We start from the raw sequence: 23,709 nt of genomic DNA on the forward strand, positions 1-23,709 counted from the left end.
GGCCCCAAAGTTAGAATGAGTTTCAACTGAGTCAAAACGTTTTAGAAGTATTTACTGGTATTATGATGCAGCATTAATGAATTACGCTAAATTGAAATGAGTTTTTCATGAAACTTACCAGCAAGTAAAAGGAGGCAGAGTTTGTGGTGATGTAGGTGCCATATGCCTTTTTGCTCTGAGTTAACCCTCTGGGTGACGGTGTCGTGTAGTTATACATCTGCGTGTGTGCTGTAATTTCCTTTTAGTGAAGAAGCAATTCTTTGCAGAGGGCAATGCCTGTGGTTCAAACACAGGCGCACACACACAAGCCTACACACACCTGGACCAGGTTTCTTCAAACAGCAATGCCATATGTACTGTTTAGAAAGCATACTGTTGCCTTTACAGAGAACAAAGTAGTTACTTTTGCCTTATTGAGAACAAAGTAGTTACTGTTACCTTTACAAAGTAGTTAAAAACATCTTTCTTCCTGTTGAGGCATGGTGAGTGGAGGAAAAAGAAAGCAGGACAAAACTAAAAAGAGAGTAAGGCATGACTATTTACAGAAAATTTCATGTGACTATTTACAGAGATATTCAGGCAGAAAGAGGTTCCTCGCCATACATTACGTGGCAGTGGCCCCTGGGAGAGGGTCTTCCTCCTTCAATCCTGTGTTTGCTGATGGGTAAGCTGTTGCCATTAACCTCTTCAGGGCATCCTGAGCAGGTCTTTGAGATGCGCTGTGTAAATTCCTTTTCCACGCTCTTGATTTCATGATTTCTAACCCACCTCCCTTCCATTCACCCTCCACCAGCAGCAAGTTTTACCTTCATTATTTCCAACACTTTCTTTAAATTCAGTCCCCCCCTTTCCTATCATGGAATAATCCTCTTCTTTTCAAAACACACACACATACACAAACGGTCACTGAACGTACACTGTGTACCAGATCCTGTCATGTAAACTCTTCATCCCATGACCGAACTTTAATCCATACATCATTCTTCCCCAGGAGATATCATCCCCACTTTATCAATGAAGATAGTGAGTTTCTGAAAGGCTAAGCAACTTGCCAAGGACTCCAAGCTACAAATAATAGAAAGAAATTAACATCTAGACCCATCTGATTCAACATCCTTTGCTGTTAATCCTATGTTATAAGGCCTAATTATATTGCATGAAAAAGAACAATATAAAAACCTAACAAACTAAAAACTCTATCCTACATCCTTCATCCACTTCCACTGGCCCCACTGTTATCAGTAATTAATTAATCAAAGTCTCGTTGAGTGCCTACTGGCGTCAGTCACTGTTATCCCAAAGTCACGGCTTGAGAAGAAAGTCACGTTAAGTCTATGACAAAATCCAGTGTCCATCAAGAGAGGGCCTGTCGAAGACCCTCAGAACATTCTTCAAAGATGCGTCTGCCCTGATTTGGCCCCTGCATTTCCTGACTCAGCCGAACACAACCTGGCTTTTTAACTGATTTCTCAGAGATCAGTTACTCCCTAATTGTGGGATACAGAGGACAGGGGAATCTGTGGCCAAATCCAGAATCAAAAGCTGGCCCAGTTGGAAGGCCAGGCACTCACAGATCTGGTTGGGTCAGATGAATGGTTGGGGGAAAAGGTATAGACGGCAGATGCCCACGTGAATGCCTACCCCTGCCTTTGCAGCCTGTGTTTCCCAAATCCTGTTAACCACGTTTTGCGATATTCAGGACCTGAGTTGTGGTTGCTTGTGACCTCCTGCCCGTTATTTTTCCTGAGACCAAGGTTGCAATCCCGGCTTTGGTGGCTGCTTATTTTTCAAGGTTCTCCAGGAGGAGTCAGTATTGCTCTCCTAGTTCCATTGCTAACGCATGAGTCCCAGCTTTTTCCTATATGGCAGGTTTATTGTTCACTCTGCCCACAAGCTTATGGAAGACAACATTTGAGAGAACCCCTCCCCCTGATATTTTGGGCCGCAGTCACCTGTCCCACACCCAGGCCAGTGCATCTAAACGAAGCTGAGTTCAGAGACGCGCCAGGGGTCCTCAATTCCAGGCCTCGCCCCCCAGTCCTTGGGTCAACTTGGAAATTGAGGAAATTGCTGATGGGCTCGATCGGGAGATGAAGGACTTGGGCGTGTCCACATCCCGCTCACCCTTGCAACCAGCCAAGTTCTTTTTTGAGTAATAATAGAAAAGAGTGGCTAGGATTTTTTTAAAAATTCATTTATTTTATTTATTTTTGGCTGTGTTGGGTCTTCGTTGCTGTGTGTGGGCTTTCTCTAGTTGTGGTGAGCGGGGGCTACTCTTCGTTGCGGTGCATGGGCTTCTCATTTTGGTGGCTTCTCTTTTTGCGGAGCACGGGCTCTAGGCGTGTGGGCTTCACTAGTTGTGGCTCGCGGGCTCAGTAGTTGTGGCTCATGGGCTTAGCTGCTCCGCAGCATGTGGGATCTTCCTGGACCAGGGCTCGAACCCGTGTCCCCTGCATTGGCAGGCAGATTCTCAAACACTGCGCCACCAGGGGAGCCGGTGGCTATGATTTAATAAACAAGAAGACAGGAATAGATTGTGATGAATCCAGGATACCTTGATCTCGTTTCTAGAAAGAACACACAGCATTGTTAACTGAGAGCTAGTGTTTGTCCCACTGGCCGAGCAGAACGAGACATTCCATGTTCCTAATGTAAACATGTGTGGTGTCATTGCTTTAGGAATTCCTAGTGCGGCCCAGAGGGCACGGTCACTGTGACTCAGGGACACCAAAGGAGAGCGTGGGCTTCAGCTGGGGGTGGGATCCTGTGGGCAGGACGATGGAAGCAGAAACAGGAACAAGGCCACCAAGGCGGGGGGTCGTGCCGGCTCAGATGTCAGAAGCAAACGTTGAATTTAAGTGGAGAAGAGTAACTCTTGGGCAAAACCTTCAAACTTCACCTCAACTGTTGGCTCTTCTCTGAAACCTTCCCTGATTTGCGCATCACTTTATACTGTAGTGTGTGTGTGTGTGTGTGAGTGTGTGTGCACACATGTGTGCAGTAGCTGAGTTTGCTACGGTAACAGTGACACCCCAATTCTCACTTCCTCGCAATAGCAAGCGTTTATCTCCTGCTCACGTGATAAACGTGGCAGCTGTGGATCAGCTACAAACACAGAAGCCCTCTGGGTGCTGCTCCAGGTCCCTCATCCTGGGGACCAGTCTGGACATCGGGGCTGTTGATGCCCGTGAAGCTCCTGTCAGATGTGGCACATGTTCTGTCCACTCACGTCCCACTCGCTGACCGAAGCCTGGGTCCCGCAGTCCCAGAACTGAGGAAGAGGGGGTATGGCGAGTGATGGCGAAACACCAGGAGACTTGATTGAGAACAATAAGACAACCTACCCCATGCGTGGGATTGCTCTGCAGTGCTGCCTGTCACATGAGTCCCGCTTGGGCCGGATGCCCTCTGAGACCAGCCTCTGCAACTTTATCAGACAGAGAAATGCCCTGCTCATAGGAAACATTCGAGTGCTTATTTAATTGAATGGAACCAAACGATATTTAATTAAGGAAAATGTATGATGAGAGAAGCCAATTGTCACGGAGATGACATAAAGATCCAGCTCAGCTCCTCCACTTAGCAGCCCTGTGTTTTGTGGATGCTGCTTAATACATGCACCTCACTTTCCTTGTCTGGTAAAAAAAAAGTAGCAAAGCCTGTCTTCAAGAGTCGGTGCAAAGGTTAAAAGCAATGCCTGCAATGCCCTGTGTACTTAGGAAGCCCTGAGCGCATTTTGCTAGGCTATCATGTTCCGTCCATCGAGAAGAATGTCATGGGCAGTTCGGTACAGGGTGGCTGCTTTGAAAATCCAAGTCTTCACCTCTGTGAATGTCACTGCCATTGGCTCTAAAGTTAGGAAGCACAGAGTTCGGTATTTGGAATGTCACCTATCAGATTATACGGCTGCAATGTACATGCAGAATATGTATATATCTATGTATCAGAGAACTTATAGAAAATATTTTCCCAAAAGAAGAAAAAAGTGTATTTCTTTTCATCCTGTAATAGAACATTAATGGAACAATAACATAAACACAAGGCATTTGGGAAAAGATGGGCGGGACCTCCTAGAAATAACAACACCCAATAGTTACAATGTGGTAAGAGAGCTCCACCAAAAGGGAAAATGAAGCCATTTGCCATGAATGCTTCTTTTTCCTCCTGGAAACCTGGTTTTCTTCTATGGAGCAATGCATGTTCCAAGCCTGTGCAACCTACTGTAACAGATTGCTTTGCATTAATGTATGTTATCAGATGTCAAGAGACCTGTGTTTGGTTTGAGATAAAGTTTCTTTAATTATTTTAAAAATTTTATTGTAAGACATATATACAGAACAATGCACAGAATAATAAAATACTACCTTCAGAAATTAAATATTATCAGTATGACCAAAATCCCCTTCCCCAAGTATATACCTTTCCAATGATACTCTCCAATCTCTTGTTCCTGAGAAAAATAACTTTGAATTTGGTGTTTATCATACCTACACTTTTATAGTTTTATTTAAAAAATGCATGCATCATTAAACAGTGTAAGATATAGTCTTATATATTTTATGTATTACATAATTGATATTATTAGGTCAGATAAATCCACGTTGATGTACGAGGCTGTCGTTCTTATATTTTCACTGCGGTGTAGTATTCCATTTTGTGAAAATATCATGAAATGTGTACTCATTCTTTTGGTAGTGGATATTTTTGTCATTTCCATGGGAAAAATATAGACAATGAGCATTCATTGTGTATGTCCATTTGTGAATATGTATTTCTCTGGAGTATTAAGATTAAGGAATAGATTTGCTGAGCTATACGGTATTTGTTTCTTCAGCTTAAGTTAATAATGCCAATTAATTTCCAATGTAATTGTATAAAGTTGTATGTTGCTTTCCATTCTTGATAACATTGAACATTTTAATTTGTGAGAAATGAATTATTGTATTTAAAAATACTTTTGATATTGACTTTTTTTTGTAGGTTTACTTCATATTTGGGTTGGTTTACTTTCCTATGGTCTGTCTATCTTTACTACCCAGTTTTTATTGTGTTGTTTATCTTTTCTTATTGACCTGTTATGCTGCTGTTTACAATATAGAATCCAGTGTGTTTTGTCAGTTATATGCATTGTAAATGTCTTCTCCAAAAGTGAATGCCATCTTTTCACTTTCTTATGGTGTATTTTGATACAAAACTTTATAGTATTCATGAAGCTGAATTTATCAGTCTCTGTTGTGTCATATTTAACAAATAGTTCCCAAAATTATAAAGACATCTTCTATAGTTCCTTCCAATGTTTTAAAGTTGTTGTTTTTTTTTCTCTTAAGTATTTAATCTTTTGAGTAGGGTGTTATATACGAATCCATTTTACTCTTTCCCACTATATAATAGACAATTATCTTAGCATCGTAATTGACACATTTGCATACCGATCTGTAATTCTACTTCTGTGTGAATTTTTCACGTTCATAACTTTATAGAATCTTGATATCTGGTAGGGCAAAATCTCTCATATTTTTCTTCTTGAGAATATTTTTGACTATTCTGAACTATTTCTTGTTCTATGTACATTTCAGATTCTGCTTGATAAGATCTATGATACGTTTGTAGACACTTTTAATTTTCTATGTAAAAATTATAAAATCAGGGAATGTGACAGCCCCTATAACTCTTGTTTCTTTTTCTTGCTTTTGTGTGCCAAATAGGATTTCAGTAAAATGTTGAATAAAATTGGTGCTAGCATATACTATTGTCCTCTCCCTGGTCTTAGAGGAATTGTTTCAGACTTTTCACAGCCATGCATCTTCTTTGCTGGAGGCTGTTTGTTTGTTTGCATTTTTGTAGTTACTTTTCTTAATGTTAAAGGATATAGATTAACTTCTAGCTTGCTAAGGTAATTATTATGAGTGAATGATGAATTTTATCCAATGCTATTCATTTATGAATTACATTAATTGACTTTCTAATTAGAAACAAACATTGAATTTCTGAATTTTCCAATTTGAGCATAATACGGTTTTTCATATATTCCTAAATTAGATTATATAACATTATATTAGGAGTTTTGCATTTATTATAATGATTCTGGTTATGATTTAATTTCCCACATCTTTCTCTCCATACTAGATTTTAGTATTATAGTTTTTCTAACCTCACAAATTGGAAATGATTTTCTCATTTTTTGTTCCCTAGAAGGGCTTGTATACATTGGAATCAATTTTGTCTTGAATGTTTAGTAAATTCTGTTAAACAGTATGGGTTTGGTGTTTCATTTGTGAGAAGAATTTAAATTATTAATTGAATTTGCTTAGGGATATAGGACTATTTGGTTTTCTATACCTTCTTGAATAATTTTGGAAAATTGTATTACTACAGAAATTTGCTCCTTTCACCTAAGCTTTCAAAGTCATTGATATAAACTTGTGAATGATATGCTTTATTAGCATTTTAATGTCTACAACACCTATTGGATTGACCTCTTTTTATTCCTTAATGTTGCCTCTCTCTCTCTCTCTCTGTCCTTCATATCTTGGAGACATATTGGTTCAAATGCCACTTTATAACTTTGTTGACCATTTCTACTCAATACTTATTTTTCTCTTATTAATAATCTCCTTTTATCCTTATTATTTTCTTCCTTTAATTTTTAAAAATTTATTTCATTGGTTACTTCCCATTCTGACTTCTTAAGCAGATTCATTTTCAGTCATGACTGCAGCTAAAACAGTAATCTGAGGTAAATCTCTAGCCTTAAATATGTATGTGTATATATTTATTTTAACCTAATGTACATCTTTGATCTATGAGTTATACAAATTGTTTATCAGTTGCCAGAGGTTTGTTTCTTTCTCTAGTTAGCTTTTTAGCATTTGATCTACCTTAATTGCACTCGGGTTGAGGACTGAATTTTTAGTATGTTATTCCTTTGAAATCAGTTGTCACTTGGCTCAAAGATTTTTATATGGTTAATTTTCTAAAATTCTCAGTGTGACTTTTAAAAAATATGGTTCTTGCTGTTCTTAGTTCAAGCTTGTTCATTGTTTAATCTTATTTTTTTTCACCCTTATCTATTTTAGAGTAAGATGCTAAATTATCTCATGTTATGGAGGACTTAGCAATTTCTCCTTGTAGTCCTATTCATTTCTGCATTTTTTATTTTGAGGTATGTTAAGGAGCGAATTCATGTTTAGAATTTTTTGGTTTTCCTGGTGAATTAACTATTTATATCATTATATAATTATCCTTTCTTGTAGAGTTGAATGTCATTCCTGAACATTTCTATTAAGTTTATGTAAAGTTCTTGACCGATGCATACTGTTTCATACTTTTACTTTAATATTGTCTATTTCCTTATGTTTTAGATCTATCTCTTACAAACAGCATAGAATTTTAGAACTGTAAAATTTGATTATATAACTTCTATCTCCTAACTGGAGTACTCAGTCCCTTTTTCGTTGTGTTTAGTCACTTGTTTGGATTTACTCTACTGTTTTGTGTCTTCTAGTCACCCTCTTCACCTTCCCTGTGATACTTTTCCTCGTACGTAGGCAGTTTGTGGAAGCGAGATGCAGCTCGACAATGTTGTCCTTAGCATCTGGCCATGGTGTGGGACCCAGGTCACTGGCATGGTAGCCCTATGAGTTTTAGTAATGTGTGCGGCTTCTCTGGGGCCACGTTTCTTCATCTGCTAAATGCGAGTGTGACTATCTCGTAGGGTGGTTACGAGCACTAAACAAAATACATTGTGGAAACTGGCTCATGCAGTTCCAGGCAGATGGCAGATGTCCTTTGATGAAATTCACCTCTTCCACTCCATCCGTGGTCACTTGGAAGGCATGTCGGCAGAGCGAACAATAAAACTATGTTGTGGCCGAACAAACAATCCTGTTCTGCATAGATCCTGCTCTTCCCAATGATAACAATAATAATAATAATACGAAGAAGTTAAGTAAGCACTTAGTATGTGACACTTGTGCACTTAATTCTTGCAACAAGACCTTTTTATTTTCACCTATATTTTCTTTTTCAAAAATCTCTCTGCTGAAACCTTAGAATCATGTGTTTTGTTTTGTCTGGAAGCCCAGGCCCTTATGAAGATTTAGCACCTTCATGTAATCTGATTACCCACATCCAAAGTCACAGCCCATTGGTGAGCTGGAGAGCAGGATTCAGTGTCCTGGTGCAGCACCTGGAAGCCACTGGTGTAATTCACATGCACTTGCCGTGGGATTAGGTGATTATCCGCCAAGGATGTTTTTCCGTGGACCTGCCATGGCGTCATAATGCTCCCCTGGGAAGTGCGGAGTCAATCATAGTGCATTAGGACCGCTGTTTCTCCTCCCCGCGGCTACGGTTAACGCCTTTCTTCAGCCAGGGAACTGCTAAGTGGAGAAAGTACAGCATTTCTGTTTTCAGACTTCAGACCAACTAGAGCCCCTGATGTGTGTGGAAATGAAAGAGGCTATCGTTTGACACCTCCAGGATGCACTGATCACCTGTGCTCCTGTGAACAGAGCCAGCATGTCTTTCCGCTCTTGGCTAAAGACATGAAATAGCATGTGAAGATTTGTACAAGTAATAGAATTCACTTGTAGTTGCTCTTCTGAGCAGCAATTTCCCCAATCAGATCTCCTTTGTGGGATTAAAACATGAAATAAATACGAACTGATTTGTCTGATGTCAGTGAAGAAAGTCTAAAACCGGTAACTAGTCTGCAGATATGAGAGAGAAATCTCAACAGCCCAATAAATTCTGTGCTTCATTATTTGTTATTCATCACATGAAAAAACACAAATGAAAAGACCTGACCTTTTCCAGGAAGTAGCACTGCTCTGACAATAGTCAATAATAACAGCTAATAGATGTGCAATTTAAGATCTGCCGTATGATGATACATTTGTAAACACATTTTTTTTTCCTACAGCGATGTGAGGAGCAATCAACTGTCAGCAGATATAAAAATAAAATATCTCTTTCCTGCTGTTGTTATCCCTCTCCTATAATTAGAATTCATAGGAGATTCATCCAGGGAGAGAGGAGGCCCAGGATTGGTGAGGAGGGAGCAGGGAGAGGGGATGGAGTCCAGGCGTTTTGTGCTCTCGGTGCCCAAGCCTTTTGGCAACGGAAAGTCTGTGCTTCCAAAAACGTTATGTTGACTTCTCCTTGGAAAGCGGTATCTATGTTTGCCAAGAAGGGGTTGTAAAAAAATACACGCAAATTGAGAGAAAGGGCATAGGTGATGGTGATGTAGTTAGAAATCTAGTCCGTAGCCAGAGTCACTTTCAAGTCAAAGACGTTATATCTCAGTTTATAATAATTACTAGTTATGTGTCCTACTTTTAAGCAATTCTTCACTGTCCCTTCGGAGACAGACACATGCATTGAAAATCCTCGATAAGAAATAAAATACCAATTTTTGTCGTTCGAAAGATGTGAATTTTATCAGCTCCCTAATTTCTCCCTGGATATAAACTGGCAGTCCCTGTTCTGGTACCTGCACATCTGGTACTTCATCAGGAAACTTGCCAAAACCATCAGAAATGCTTAACACAGGGTTTAGGCCAAATGCACGCTATCAATTCAGATAGCAACATGGAAAAATAAAAGGGAAGGAATGGTGCTAAACTGAATCAGACATTTAATTATCCTCCTTCTGTACATCTACACACACACACACACACACACACACACGCACACACACACACCCCTCACTAGAAGCTTTAAAATCAAATAAAATCAAATGGTGCTCATCTCCACTCCTGAGCTCCACACCATGCCCCACCCCCATGCTCCCAAACACACAGGCGTGATGCAGACACTGGCAGGGCCCGGGCTGTAGATCAAGATGAATCCACCCTGGCCCTTCCCTGAAAGAATCACTGCCTAGTGGGAGAGACAGACAAACAGAAAAGTATCCTAGCTCCTCAAGTAGACATCTCTAGGATCTGTGGATGAGGAAAGTATTACAAACGAGGCATCTATCGAGCTGAGCCTTGTCTGCATTCTGCCAGAGCAGATGCAATAGTCTGAAGAGACACACGGGCTTGGAGAAGCAGCCAGCGTAGGTGAGGAAACCGGAAATCATCCGCTACGTCTGCGCTCACGCAAGGCACTGGGTGTAACAGCAAAGGGGACGCAGCAGGTAAATCCAGGTGCGCCACATACCCACGTGAGGCACTTGGTCTTTATTCCGCAGTGAAAGGCTTTTGGCTTGCTTGGCTTTTCTGTTTGTTTGGAGTAACCTCCAGTTACTGACAACGGCGATGTACTTGAGAATATATGATTTATCGGTTCCCTTTCCTTGCTGCCTCCTTGTTCCACTCCCCTCCTGACTTGATTGGGATGGTCTCCAAAATAAAGCGTCTACACTGAAATGCTTCTCTTAGTGTCTCCCTCGGGGAACTGAATCTATAACAGTAAAGAAGGCAGTGAGGGAACTTCTAAGATAAATTTTAAAGAGAAAGAATCCTGAGGACACAGCTGACGCTTGGCTTCGTAGTTTAAAGTCAAGTGGAGGGATTATGATGAAATCTAGGCTTCTGGTTTGGGTCACTGGGGAAATGGCATTGCCAGACATCAAGAATGGACCATCGGAAGAACAGCAAGGTTGAAAAGGAAAACTAACCATTTAATTTTGGGATCTGGGGAATCCGAGGAGCCCTGGAGATATCCACAGTTGACATTCATAGCTAGCTGTATAAAACCAAGGCTTAAAGGGAATTCTGAACTAAAAGTTGATATTTCTGAGCCATTAGTGTGAAGTTGAAGCCATGGAGGAGAGGCTTCTGGGGTCATGGAAGAGAACCGGGGGCACTGGTGTTAAAGGGAGAAAAACGATGTTCCCCACAGCAAGAAAGAGGAGAAATGCCACAGTGGTTGAGTAACTTGGACATAAGCACATCACAGAAGCCTAATGCAAAGGGGACTGCAAGAGGAAGGGGGAGACTATGTTCAAAATGTCCTTGGTGGTCAATGAAAATGATGGCTAGGCCATCGTGGTCCCTGTAGAGAGGCTGGGTTCCCAGGTGGGCTGTGGCTTGTCTCTTCTAGTCAGGTAGAGTCTTGGCTGGCAATTCAGCTCTCAGGAAGGATAGTGAGTACAGGACAGATTGCCTGCTCCAAGGTGCACAGACAAATATTGGGAGTAGTTGAGATCCACAGGAAAATTCTAGGTGCTCAAATTTTCTGGTGGCATTTAAGAAATTCACTTGTCCTTCTGGGAAATGGATTGAGCAGCTGCCAGAAGAAAGGACTGTGGCCCCGAGGTAGACCTGGGAGGATGCTGAGCAGCTTTATTGGAGTGAGGAGGTAGACGTGAAGATTTAGCCAGTGGTGTAGCTGCGGCGGCAGTGCTCCGGTGTGGGCACTCGCAAACATTTTACAACCAGGAGGGCACAGGTTCAGACAAATCCCAATAGGTGCCGGCAGTGACTCTGGAGCAGGACTCTAGAGACAAGACGCTGGACCAGGAGCTTCCTTTCCTATTGCTGGATTGTGGAACAATCTGGGTTCAGGAAGAGGAAGGCCAGGGTGGCAGGAAAGGTGAGGGCTCAGGGCAACAATTATTTATCATTGGAACCGTACCAAATCATACCTGCCGACTCTCAGTCCTGTATGTCCTTGCACTTACATGTGAACCTCACATGTACATAATTTAAAAAATAATCTGGACCACACAGCAGCAGAGCTGCCTGGGTGCAGGCGGCGGTTCCATCCTGGGAGAGTGGTTGCTTGTGCAGCCTTGAGAAGAGTTGCAGATGGCAGGTTTATAGAGTCAGGGCAGGGCTGTTGATGGGGTCTCCAGAGAAGGAAAACTTGCAGAAAAGGGAAAGGAAGGCTAGGATGCGAAGGTACACTCGGCAGAGACACAAATGAGTCAATGCTGATACAAATGAGGCAAGTCCTAGTATGAAATCAGACCACTCTTGGGAATCAGGATATCTATGTACTGTGTACCATGCACCTGACACGAAGGACTTGGTGAAACTTAGGTTCTTCTAGGCTCTTTTCTGGGGACGGAGGAGATATTTGACACCTCCTCCACCACCCCCGGCCTATACCTTATTCTAGAAAAAGGTATGGATGCAAACCTTTAGTCAGTTGTCCATTGTTCTGGCTAAACCTGCCTCTCCTTGATGAAGTGAGCAAACTCAGTCTCCCTGAGTCACGGTAGTTGGCTAGGCCATCGTGGTCCCTGTAGAGAGGCTGGGTTCCCAGGTGGGCTGTGGCTTGTCTCTTCTAGTCAGGTAGAGTCTTGGCTGGCAATTCAGCTCTCAGGAAGGATACTGAGTACAGGACAGATTGCCTGCTCCAAGGTGCACAGACAAATATTGGGAGTAGTTGAGATCCACAGGAAAATTCTAGGTGCTCAAATTTTCTGGCGGCATTTAAGAAATTCACTTGTCCTTCTGGGAAATGGATTGAGCAGCTGCCATGTTCTTCTCCAGGAAAGGGCATTTGTACCCTGGAACAGGAACACTGGCATTTTTCCAGCTCAGCCACATTTAGCAGCAATATTAATTTCATGTTCTTACAGTTGCAGCTGTGAACAACTAAAAAAGGTCATTTTTCTATACTTGAAATATAGAACACATCTTAATTTTCCAGTAGATTAACTTAATGATCAAAACTGGAAAAGAAAAGAAAACACTTTTTTGGGAGGCGAGTAGGAAGACAGCCATTTTCTTACCCTGAATCTACTTATTTGACACAGTTTTCACCCTACAGACATTCCTTGGTCCTCACTTGGTATCTATATTTAGACTTTGTATTTTACTACCTGTCTGAGATGATTCAGAATCACTTCGCAGTTGCCTACCCCAGTGAGCAGGTAGAGGGCTGCAGAACACAGCGCTTGTGACAAGGACAGAAACACTGGGTCCACAACACGTCTAGAAGTGTATACTATATACATACACTATGGAGTATATCCCTAAGTATATCCCATATACACTCTAGATGTAGGAGTATATCCCTAAACATAGTCTCTAACACTTGTTGTCACTTTTGCCTTTAAATCACTAGAGGCCTTATTTTCTTGATAGTCATACCACAGTCTGGGCTACTTGAATTATTTGAGACACTTTTGCTGACCTCTCTCACTTCAGTAAACTCCTTCAGTTTTCCGAGGTGCTCATAACATACACCCCATTCCCAATCACGATTCTGAGAATGATGAAAAATTATGTATTTTGCTCAAGTTCACCACAAAATATCCTTATTTAACTTCAGCTGAATAATCTAATCACTTGGCAAACCTGTTACTCATTTGGGGAATTCAACCCAATGGTTGAAAATATTTATTGAGTACCTAGGTTATCTCAGCTACTGCAGATTAAAATAAACAGTAAAAATAAGAATAAAAGAGGTGGCATAAGGATAGTGTCTATAAAAAGAGTCAGTGGCATGAATGGGATCTTTGATCATGATATTGAAAAGTTAGGTGAAAAGAGCAGTGGTTTAGAAAACCAGGAGATAGTCATGTGAAGGAGGACAGTAGCTACTGTCCTTTGAAAACCCTTTCTTGCCCCTGCATTCTGTTTGAACTACTCCTATCTTCCTTATTTTAGGTTCCTTTTGACTTATAACATGACTGGCACATGGTTGATATCATGACACCTGCATTTAGTTTACCTGATTCTTTATTAAGATCACAGAGAGAATGGAGGAAAAAAAAGACTTTCTATCAAACCCAAAATGAAGAGTAATCACTGGGTTCACATATGGGTTCCCTTTTTCATGTACAGACATTTTGTGTTTGTTCTTCTTTTTGGCTTTCTAAATACTTACCACTTTTTCTCTCTCTTACTTTTCCCCAAATGCTGGCGTTACATTAGGAAATTATTTTCTTCATTAGCATTGCCTCATTTATAACTATACTTTACATACCACTCAACTCTTTGTAACTAAGATGTGCATATTCTCTTCAGTTTACAACTGAACTCCACAAAGAAAATAAATCAAGCACTAAAATTGCCTTCTTTGTGATTGCAGGTACGCTAGCATTTGTATTCTAAATTCTTTTACAGTTCTTTTGTTTCTTTGTCAGTTTTGACAAAAAAAAATCCTTATGGGATTCTGACTGAGTTTGCATTGATTCTATTCATCATTTTAGGAAGAACTGACATCTTAACAATACGGAGTCTTCCAGACCACAGACATGGAATATTTTATTTAGGTCTTTTAGAGATTTCTCTCAACCAGGTTTTATAGTTTCCAGTGTTCAGGCCTTTCATGTTTTTTTGGTTAAAATTATTGCTTATTATTTTATATGTTCATACTATATATATGATATTTTATTTATTTAAATTTCCATTTGCTAATTGCTAGTCTATAGAAATACATTGATTTTTATGTGAATTTTCTACTCTGCAACTTAGTAAACTCACTTACTAGATCCAGTACTTTCTTTGTAGATTCTATCAGATTGCCTGTGTGGTGGTCTTGTCATCTATGAACAAAGATTGTTCTTCTTTTCTGATGTGAATCCCTTTATTTCTTTTTCTTGCCTGATTGCAGTGGCCAGAACCTCAGCACAACATGGAAGATAAGTTGCCAGAGAAACCCCCTTGTCGGTCTTTCAACACTGAGTATGATTAGCTCAGGCTTTTAGTTGATGTCCTTTATCAGGTTGAGGAAGTTCCCTTCTTTCCTATTTTGCTGAGAGTACTTACCAGGAAAGGATGCTGTAATTTCATCATATACCTTTACTGTACCTACTGAAGGATCGTGTGATTTTTCTTTTTTAGTTTTTTAATATGTTGATATCTTAATTGATTTCTGAATATTAAATCAACTCTGCATTCTTGTGATGAACACTGCTTAGTTAAGATGTATTTTTCATTTTAGATACCATTGGATTCATTTGCTAAAGATTTGTTAAGAATTTTTGTGTTTCTGTTCTGAGGGATATTTGACAGCAGTTTTCTTGTCTTGATGTCTTTTGCTGGTTTTGGTGTTAGGTATCTGTCTTTGGCCTCAAGGATTTGGGAAGAATTTCTTCTTCTTTAATTTTCCTGAATAGTTCATGTGGAATATATTCTCTTATTAGGTGCATAAATATTTAGGACTGTCATGTCTTTTTGAGTAATTGACTCCCTTATTGTTATAAAATGACCTTCCATATTCCTGGTAATAGTCTTTAATCTGAAATACTTGTCTAAAATTAATATAGCCAGTCAGATTTCTTTTTGACTGGGGTTAACCTGACGTGTCTTCTTCCATCCTTTCCTTTTAACTAGTTTTTATTTATATTTAAAATGCATTTATTGTAAGCAACGTATCATTGGGTCTTAATTTTTCATCCAATGTGATACTCTCTGCTTCGTAATTGGAATATTTATACCATTATATTTTATGTGACTATTATATAGTAACAGTTAATCCTACCATTTTTCTGCTTTTAATTTATCCTATCTTTTTTTCATTTTCTTCCTTTCTGTCTTCTTTTGGTTTGAGTATGTCTTTGTGATTCTGCTTTATCTCTTTGTTGGTGTAATAGCTAAGAGTCTTTGTTTTCTTATTTTACTCATCACTATAGTGTTTATAACATGTCTGAAAATATCTTGATTTTCACTTTGTTTTCTCTAGGTTTCTGGGGTGACAGATTTCTCTTCCAGTACTGCAGAGGTGCTGCCCTATTCTCTTCTCACTTGCATTGTTTCCAGTGAGAAATTGCCTGTAATCTTTAATTTTGTTGCTCTCCACATAATATCTCCTTTAATATTTTATCTGTTCATTTTAATCGTTTTGGATGATTCTTTCCTCACTGTGAGACAGTTTTTCATGCACGTGCACTGATTACTACTCAGTCAAATATTTGAGGGGAAACCCCGGGGGATCGCCAGGTGTCTTTTCTCTCTCTTTGTCCCTCTTCCTGATCTCTCCATAGCTCTGTTCTCTCTGTCTCTGTCTGTCTCACTCTTTCTCACTCTCTCTGTCCCTCTTAGTCTCCTGTCTCTAATATTTAGTCCATTAAACTCCGGCGCTTGCCTCCCAAAGCTTCTGCTCTGTCGCTTCGTGGTGGAATCCACTGGATTCTGCTTGGGTTCCCTTCCTTGTGTTGTGCCCTGCAAACATTTTAAGGCATTAAACTGTGGTGGTTATAGGGTTCACCTCATTTGTTTCCCATATATTTTGGATATATATCTCACCGGTAATATCTGTGGTGAAAAAAACTACTGGAATTCTATTCATTTGGTAATTTTACTCACATTATTTGCTGGATTATTGACACTTGTACAGTTGAGAAGTATATCATAAAGACTTGCCTGGCAGAATGTCAGCTCCAGAGAACAGGGATAGTACTTCAAACCCCTTTCTGTTTTATGTGGTCCCTGGCACAGAGTAGTGGTCCAATGCATTTAAGTTAAGTGAATGAGTAAACACGTATATAAGAGTTTGTTGGTCATTCTCACTGCCAAGGTACCTATCTGGATTGCCCCTAGAATCCACCTTGTATTTTGTGATGGGCCCTCAGTTATCTCAAATTATGTTGCAAACAATAGCATGAGTTTTACTGGAGCAAAGCTGAAACTGTCTTATAGCCAAGACAACACCCTAAAGTTTGTTAGGCACAAACTTTACCAAACTTAGGACCTACCGCAATAAACTGGGAATGAAAAAAAAATGTTTTAAAGTGTAAAAATAATTTCTGTATATACAGCAAGCAAAATATTAATATCTTTGATATCTTAAACAGCTCATAAATCAATGAGAAAACTAAATACACATTGATAGAAACAGTGGCTTAAGGATATAAATAATCATTTCCCTGTAGAAGAAATAGAAAAACTTTTGAGTGTATGCAAACATTGTTGATGTTCACTACCATATAGATGACTAGTCAAATTGAGAATGATAACAAAAATTATAATACACATTATTGATGATGGTGAAGTGAAAAATGCAATCTTACAAATTTCTAGGAAGAGAGAAAATTGATGTAAACTTTCTGGAGAATAATTTGGTAATATTTATTAACACTTTCTACCAGTCAACTCTATTTATATAATGACAGCCTGAAGAAATAGTTAGATATATTTTTAGATTTTGAATTGTATTTATTATACCAGAATATTGAGATAACCGTAGTGTCTATCAAGAGGAATTTAAAAAAATAACAGCACACTTACTCATGGAATATTACGTGGTGAGTTAAACTGTTGTAGAGTAGTATTTCATAACCTGCACTTTTTCTAAATAAAAAGCACATTGCAAAACATTGTACACTGTAGGATCTCTTTCTAAAAAAAAAAAAAAATCAAATAATAAATAGGAAAAGGACTCGGCATATTATAATAAATTGCAGAGGAAAAGTCTTGTTGGAATTGTGGGTGGTTTTTATTTTCTTACTATTGTCTTTCTGTATGTTCTCATTTTTATGGTGTAAATGAATTACTTTTGTATTGGGAAAACAATCACAAGTAAAAACAAATAAAGACTGGAACAGAATAGAGCTTGAGGCTATAATATCTTCTTTGATAGTGGTCTCCTCACCAACTGAAATAGCAGGAAAGCCACCTGGAGCTGTGAATTTGAAAACATATGCACTAAAAACCTAAAATCTTTTTCAAACTCTCTTCAGTTTCACTTGATAACTTATTGCTATCTAAGTTAGATAACTAAGGGATTTCTCCCCAGTTACGGGTTAAATAATTTGCTTATTTCAATCAGAATGTAAATGATTAACTCATTCATTCAACATATAACTAATGATCATTGAGTTTCTGCTATTGTATTAGGCATCTGAGGCATTTGTGATAAATATAACTGGATGCCTGCCTTCCGAATGCTTGGTATTTGTATATCATCACAAATCATTTTCATGTGTCTTGACTACCCATCAAAACCATAGTTTAAATCGTGATTAATTTAGCAAGTTAACCTCGAAATTGTCCTAATAATTAGCTGCATTATTGCATTCAACGTACTGTTTCTTACCTTGGTAACATCTTTTTAAGGTAGATCTTCTAAAAGACTATTGATGAATGGGTATCCATGATATGTGTAATTAAGCTATTATAGATCTTCCTACCTAATGCAGAGGAAACTTTGCAGGATACCTGCATTACCCTTAGTTCTTTCCTCTTACATACTGCTTGGAATGATCTTCACATTTTCCATGTTTATAATTGGGAGTACATTTTCAAAAATTATAGAATAAGAATAATCAATATTGAAGAAATGAAATTGAAACTATTGTTTTTATATAGAAGGGGTCACATTATTCATAAACAGATCACAGGAGATATAATACATCACCTGGGTAATGTGCAGGAGGGAAAAATTACATGAGACATTGATGGAAACACAGGAATTACACTATTAGCCAAACTCCTTCCTGGGTAGGAAATATAAAGTTCCTCTTATATTCCCTGTTATCTTTCTGCATCTCCAAAATCCTCCTCTCTGGTTTATATAGTGAGGTGAAAATGTCTATAATATACCCAGAAGTCTGATGCAAGTATACACGATCAAAGATTTCCTTTCCTAAGCCAAGAAATAAAATGAGAGGAATCTTTCTGAATTTCCTGTTTAACCAAAGCAGCGAAGCAGTGATTATGGCCAAAGGCTGTCTTCCTCTCTTTTTATATTTAAGAGATTTAGGTCACCATCTCTCTAATCACAGCACTGAGTACTGCAATAGACTTTTCTGAAAGAAGATAAAAAAATTTCCCCTATATTTTTTATGATAAAAATTTAGTGCAATATAGAACTAGAAATGTTTTTCAAGCTTCCTAGAGAAGTTCATGCTCTGCAAAAGGGAAGTAATTTGACATGACAGTAACATATTCTCATAGAGAAAATAATTGAATCCTACTGTCTTCTGCATTGGAGACAGTCTATAGATCTACTAGTCTTTATCTAAATGCGATCTACCAAATATGCTAATGAATTCTTGATGCTAATTTAGCATTCAGAAACCCACTGTTTGACTTCATATGATCACACTTTCTGAAGTAGTTTGAGACAAACCTCTCTAACACTATTGTCTTTTGGGTATGAAGGAAAACTTTACTCACCACTCTGAGTTTGTAGAAAAGGTGGTTCAGATTTGAGAAACAGATATACTGGGCTTCTTAAGTAGAAATGAAATGAACAGTAGACGTCTTGCTTCCACTCTTCATGCCTCCACTATAATCTGTACGTGCCATTCAGTTACTTCTGGTTATAAACTCTTTGTCGTGTGACGTCCTTGCTGAGAAATACGTTCCAAGGTTCTCCATCTGTCAGTACCATGGCTAAACGTGGGTTGCAAGGACAAGATGCTTGACAGGGGGATGAGGCCAATGTCGGAGGCAGATTGGGCAGAAATGGAAGAAGCTGATAGCCAAATCAGGGTGTAGACAATTAGGAGTCCTTGAGCTTTGAAAGTGATGAAGTCAAAGTAAAGCAGAGCAATGAGTCAAAAGCAAGGCCAGCAACCAAGAGGCAATTAAACAGCACAAGCCATGGAGCCAAAGTCCAGAAACACACAGTCCTCAGAATCATAGGTTAGACAGAGAAGAAAGAGCACCTGAGAATTACATTGACAGTCAAGGACCAGAGAGTCTGGAAGCACCTGGGACAACACAAAGCAGTGAATTTACTGTCCAGGGAAGTAATTCTACCATCACTGGGGTCGGACGAATTGAGAGATTAGTGAACAAAATTGGATCCCATCTCATCTTAGTCTTATGTCATTTTCTTAAAGGAGAGATAAAAATGTCAAGTTACACCAGGAATTCAGTATAGTATTATGTCCACCTGGGTTCAGTAAAAATGATTATGATAATCATCGTGAGCCTAAGGAGAGGGAAGACCAGTTTTTCATACTAATGGTATTCCATATCATATGCATTTGACGTGGAAAGGGTATTAGACACTTGGATATAAGATATTGTATAAGTATTATTTGTACTATAAGCCTAAAGCCTTTTAATATATGAAATAAATATATAGAGACATATCGAAATAAAATGTTTGCATTTAAACAAGGAGTCTTTTATGAGAGTCAGGGGAGAAATTTAAGAGACATAATTGGGTGATAATGCCTATACAGGCTGGGCATGGAGAGATAAGAGAAACATTCTTACACAGATGAGATCCATTCAATTTAGTTTCCTTAAGAGATTTTCTTTTCTTTTCTAATGAATAATTTTCCCACTTGTTATAGCTGCCAGTTTCAAGGGGGACGAATACTGGTTTATAAAGAAAAGTGGCCATCACATGTTTCTCTCTGTAAAAATTGTTTCAAAGAAGGATTTATGGGTAAAACCTGCATATTAAGCTAAATAAAATGTGTTTTCTCTTGTACGGTAAACTTGTTTCATATTAACTATTGTTTAAACTGACTGGAGGTTGGAAATAAATTTGTCCTCCATAAAATGGTCTAATAGCAGTGTTTAAATTATAACTCTTAGCTTACTCTCCTAAGTAGCTTTTGTTTCCAAGTGATGCATCAAGTATTGTAGCTGAAGGGGTCAATGGCTCCTATCATCTCTTCTCCACTTTTTGCTGTTCGGAGCAGAGTTGCAGGTGCACATGGCAGAATTTATTATCATTTGCATCATGGTTAGTTGTATAGGTTGCCTGAAGTTTTCACCCAAGTCGATCTTTAAAGCAATCGAATGTGGTAAGATCCAGATGTGTCTGATAGGACCACCCAAGATTCCAAAAGCACAACTGGTTTCTCTCAGTGGATAAAGAGTATTTGCCTTCAAGCTGTTTCAGTTTTTCTGGTGAGAATCAGTGAAGAAGATTAAAAGGAGCAATGAATTTCTGAGTGAGAGGAGAGAAAAGCACAAGTGTGCTTACTGATCTCTTCATACAGCAATTCAATCTTGCTTTGCTCTCTTGTAAATTCGCCTAACCTGTCTCATAGATGTTCACTGTGACAGAAAATTTAACCTCTTTATTTTTTTAGACAGCAAAGGCAGCAGCTCTACCCTTGTCCATCTTAGATTATAAACTTCTCAAGGGCATGGCTCTGTTACTTTAATTCACCTCACATCAAGCGTAGCGCCGTTATGGAGAAAACGTGACTCTCCATCCTTTCTCGGGTGACTTTTTAACCACTGTTACTCATTACACATCCATTCCTTTTCTTGTTTGAGGTTCAGACTGGGGTGATACCTCTTTTATTCCTTGGAATACCACCACCAAGATGGTTGCTTCTCTAAGTAGCTGTGTATATAACTGATTCGCCAACATACTATATTCTTGCATTTCTAGAAGCTTGTCTCAGAACTTTCTCCTGAATGCATGACCCTCTTACCACCTAATGGTCTTTACGCTTGAAGTTGAATTTAATTCAAATTGGCTAGTACAATCCTGGGATGTCTTATATACCTGTGCCTTTGTATTCAAAGGTGCTAACAATGATGTCATGTGGATCAGGATTCTTAGGAACTTGATGGAGGGGCTTCTGTGTTGCCATTGGATTGTCATAGAACAGGTTGTTGGGTAGCATCATCCCAGTTTACAGCTTAGCCTTTAGATGTATTGATCCATCTGAAGGCTTTTCTTTAAAAGAGCAATATTCCCGTTAAATCTGCTAACCAGAATGCTTTGAGTTCTGGGACAGCTTCCTAGCCCTACACAGCCTTGCTGCTCAAAGTCTGGTCCGTGCTGTAGCATCACCAGCATCCCCTGGGAAATTGTTAGAAACGCAGAAATCCAGGCCTCCAGGATCACTCCAGACCTACTGCATCAGAATCCGCCTTACAAGATCCGCAGGGGTATCTATGCATGTTAAATTGAGAAGCAGGACTTGATACCTGGTCATATTTTCTGAGATTGTGATTTAGTGACTCCTTTTGGTTTTGCCACTAGGGATCGGCTACCCTGCTTCAACAGGGCCCTGCTGAGGTGGCTATTGGGATCTGCTTTGTGCTGCTGAAAGGTCCAGTAAGAATACTTTGTGGAAAACATGTCTTCAGCACCAGAGGACTTCCCACGTCTCAGAGCTTTGTTAAGGGTGATTTTGTCCTGTAGCTACTTTATATCAACTGCCACTGCTTTTCTATTTATCTAGTTGTTAACACAGTATGATAGATAAGAGGCTTTATTCACCTAAAGTCTTCCTATAACTACCAGTGATGAAAGAGACCTAAGATGTGTGTGCCCGAACACTAGTCTACTGCTCTGACATCTCCATGTCCTGATGCTTAAAATTAATGTGACGTTGCTTTAAACTTTGGAGGAGGGAGTTAAAAAACTTTTATTCAAAATTAGTATATACACTATTAAAAATGTCAGACAAATGTGCTGAGCATTAAAGTGACTTTATAATTAAGTGGGCTCTTGGGGAAACATCTGGATGAAGGTGAGGGGTTAACACTGTACCCTTGACTTCCCTTGTTCTACCCATATGAAGTACTTACCCATATGGAATATTAAGCCTTCCTAGAGTAGAGTAGAATACCCCTGTTAGGCAAGAATGACAATTACTCATCCACTATTAATACTGCACGCTATTTTCATTCGAACAATGGTTTTGCAATGTCCCAACCACAGGTTCCTAAATGCCCCATTTTCAGGATCATGTGTGCATGGAACAGAGTATAATCACATTGATCCCATCAGGGATGCACTTGTCAGCTTTACCTCGGAATCATCTCTAAGCAATAGTATGCAATTACCAAAAAAAGCATCAAAATATTAAGTCTGGTGTGTTGACAAGTCTGTCCAGAACTCTGTCACATAGGATAATCTTTAACTTGCTTTGTTTGGAGTCTAGTTGGATGGTCTGGTGATTTCTCTCCTTCCCAAAGATAGATGATCTAATTTCCTATCATTTATTTTTGAAGAGTTTGGTTTTATGCAAGACCTGCCTATGATACAGAGGCTTAAGACATCTTGCAGTGTCATTTAATCCATGAGTGGAGTCTCTAGCACTTTCACACAATCATCATGAACTCATGGCTCTCAAATGATCGTAAGCCATTCGTTGTTAGTGAGTATTTTCTCATATGTTCTGTGACACGATGATCATTTAACCATGGCTATTTCTGGATGACTCTCTTCCATATTGTTGGTACTGCCGGTAGAACTGTACACTGATAGCTTTTCTCAGATGTCTGAACCTGTGCTCTGACATCTGGTTCTAGGTTTCTTGCTTCATCATGGGCATGGAGAGCTGACAAGAAAAACACTGATTTACACAGTAGCATTTTTTAACCTTGGGTACCTATGGCCTGCAGCCAGGTGTATATATATCTGAATGTAGATTGGATTTTTTTTTAATTGGGGTATAGTTGCTTTACAATGTTGTGTCAGTTTCTGCTGTATAATGAAGTGAATCAGCTGTATGTATACATATATCCCCTCCCTCTTGGACCTCCTCCGTCCCCCATCCCACGCATCTAGGTCACCACAGAGCACTGAGCTGAGCTCCCTTAGCAATCTGTTTTAAACATGGTAGTGTATGGGGAATAGCATTTTTGCATTTCAGGTAGGAAATAGCACAGGTGACCGTTCTGGGAGAACAAAGAGTTTGGCATATTCTAGAAATTTTTGAAAAGGACAGGTCCATCAGATATCAAATTTTGAAGTGGTGGCACTGCAGAAGCAACTTGGGAGAGAGAGAGAGAGAGAATATGAGACGCATCAGAAGAGGTTGACCAGGTTGAAGGACTTAGATTATATAATGCCTTGTAGATGTTAGTAGGATTTCAGATGATATCCTAAGTGTGGTTTTACGCTGAAAACATTTTATATTACGCTTAT

This window comes from Eubalaena glacialis, chromosome 12 (genome assembly GCF_028564815.1).
Source record: "Eubalaena glacialis isolate mEubGla1 chromosome 12, mEubGla1.1.hap2.+ XY, whole genome shotgun sequence".
Lineage (NCBI taxonomy): Eukaryota > Metazoa > Chordata > Mammalia > Artiodactyla > Balaenidae > Eubalaena > Eubalaena glacialis.